Here is a 2355-nt window from a genome sequence, read left to right as displayed (position 1 = left end):
TTCCTAGACTGGAGTTTTAGACTAACATTGCATCATTCCTGGAATTCTTATAAGAAATTTTGAATTTCTTTATTTTGCTTTTCAAAATAATTTTTGAAAATCCAAAATTTTTTTTATAAAATAAAAAAAAAACCAAAAATAATTTTGTGTTTCTTGTTTGAGTCTAGTGTCAATTTTTAAATTTAGTGTCAATTGCATCTTTTTAATTTTCCTTTAAATTTTTGAAAATTCATGCATGTGTCCTTCATAATCTTCAAGTTATTCTTGATGATTTTCTTTGTTTGATCTTTGCATTTTATGTTTTATGTCTTTTCTTGTTTTTCATATGCATTTTCAATTTGTTAGTGTCTAAACATTGAAAATTTCTAAGTTTGGTGTCTTGCATGTGTGTCTTTTCTTATAAATTTTAAAAAATATGTTCTTGATGTTCATCATGATCTTCAAAGTGTTCTTGGTGTTCATCTTGACATTCAAAGTGTTCTTGCATGCATTGTGTGTTTTGATTCATAATTTTCATGTTTTAAGTCTTTTTGTTGTTTTTCTCTCTCTTCTTAAAATTTCAAAAATAAAAAAATATCTTTCCTTTATTCTTCTCATAAATTTCGAAGATTTGAATTGATTTAGTTATAAAGTTTTAAAATTTAATTGTTTCTTATGAATCAAGTCAAATTTTCAATTTAAAAATTCTATCTTTTTCAAATCTTTTTCAAAAATCAAATCTTTTTCATTTTTCTTTTATGATTTTTGAAAATTTTAAAAATGATTTTCAAAATCTTTACTAACAATTAATGTGATTGATTCAAAAAAAATTTAAAGTTTGTTACTTGCTTATTAAGAAAGGTTCAATCTTTAAATTTTAGAATCATATCTTTTAGTTTCTTGTTAGTCAAGTAATCAACTTTAATTTCAAAAATCAAATCTTTTTAATTTCCTTTTCAAATCTTTTTTTTCAAAATGATTTTCAATCACATCTTTTTCAAAATCTTTTTTAACTTCTTATCTTTTCAAAATTGATTTTCAAATCTTTTTCAATTAACTACTTGACTTTTTGTTTGTGTTACTATTTCATATCTTTTTCAAAACTACCTAACTACTTTTCTCTCCCTAATTTTCAAAAACTCCTCCCCACTTTTTCAAAATTCATTTTAATTAACTAATTGTTTCAAATTTTAATTTTAATTTTATTTCTCTTTTTAATTTTCAAATTCTAACTAATAGTTAAAATAAAAACAAAAATATTTTTATTTTATTTTATTTAATTTTCGAATTCTACCCCTTCTTCTTCTCTGTGTTCGAATTTTTCTCTTCTACTTCTTCTATTCTTCTCTTCTTCTACTCACATAAATGAATCTCTATACTGTGACATAGAGGATTCCTATTCTTTTCTGTTCTCTTCTTTTTCATATGAGCAGGAACAAGGATAAGAACATTCTTGTTGAAGCTGACCCTGAACCTGAAAGGACTCTGAAGAGGAAGCTAAGGGAAGCTAAGGCACAACTCTCTGGAGAGGACCTAACAGAAATTTTCGAACAAGAAGGAGATATGGCCGAACCTAATAACAATGGTGGAGATGCAAGGAAGATGCTTGGTGACTTTATTGCACCCTCTTCTAACTTCTATGGAAGAAGTATCTCAATTCCTGCAATTGGAGAAAACAACTTTGAGCTTAAGCCTCAATTAGTTTCTCTAATGCAGCAGAATTGCAAGTTTCATGGACTTCCAATGGAAGATCCTCATCAGTTTTTGGCTGAATTCTTGCAAATATGTGACACAGTCAAGACCAATGGAGTTGATCCCGAGGTCTACAGGCTTATACTTTTCTCTTTTGCTGTAAGAGACAGAGCTAGAACATGGTTGGATTCACAACCTAAGGAAAGCCTGAACTCTTGAGATAAGGTGGTCAGTGCTTTCCTGGCCAAATTCTTTCCACCTCAAAAGATGAGCAAGCTTAGAGTGGAAATCCAAACCTTCAGACAGAAGGAAGGAGAATCCCTCTATGAAGCTTGGGAAAGATATAAGCAACTGATCAAAAGGTGTCCTACTGACATGCTTCCAAAATGGAGCATCATAAGTATATTCTATGATGGTCTGTCTGAGTTGTCAAAAATGTCATTGAACCATTCTGCAGGAGGATCTCTTCATCTGAAAACCCCTACAGAAGCTCAGGAACTCATTGAAATGGTTGCAAATAACCAGTTCATGTACACCTCTGAGAGGAATCCTGTGAACAATGGGACGCCTCAGAAGAATGGAGTTCTTGAAATTGATACTCTGAATGCCATATTGGCTCAGAACAAAATATTGACTCAGCAAGTTAATATGATTTTTCAGAGTCTGAATGGATTGCAAGTTGCA

The 2355-nt window shown here is 30.0% G+C and overlaps 1 non-coding gene across 1 annotated transcript; it reads right to left on the bottom strand.

Moving 5' to 3' along the window:
- Positions 1–1944: 1944 nt before the first annotated feature.
- LOC148563014 (small nucleolar RNA R71) lies at positions 1945–2052 on the bottom strand. The gene has a single exon (XR_015888238.1). It is a non-coding gene; the product is annotated as a small nucleolar RNA R71 (small nucleolar RNA).
- Positions 2053–2355: the final 303 nt, after the last annotated feature.

Source organism: Arachis ipaensis, chromosome B6, assembly GCF_059453495.1.
Source record: "Arachis ipaensis isolate K30076 ecotype BB chromosome B6, ASM5945349v1, whole genome shotgun sequence".
NCBI lineage: Eukaryota > Viridiplantae > Streptophyta > Magnoliopsida > Fabales > Fabaceae > Arachis > Arachis ipaensis.
The sequence above is the reverse complement of the archived record's forward strand: the minus strand, read 5'-3'. Positions and strand labels throughout refer to the sequence as shown.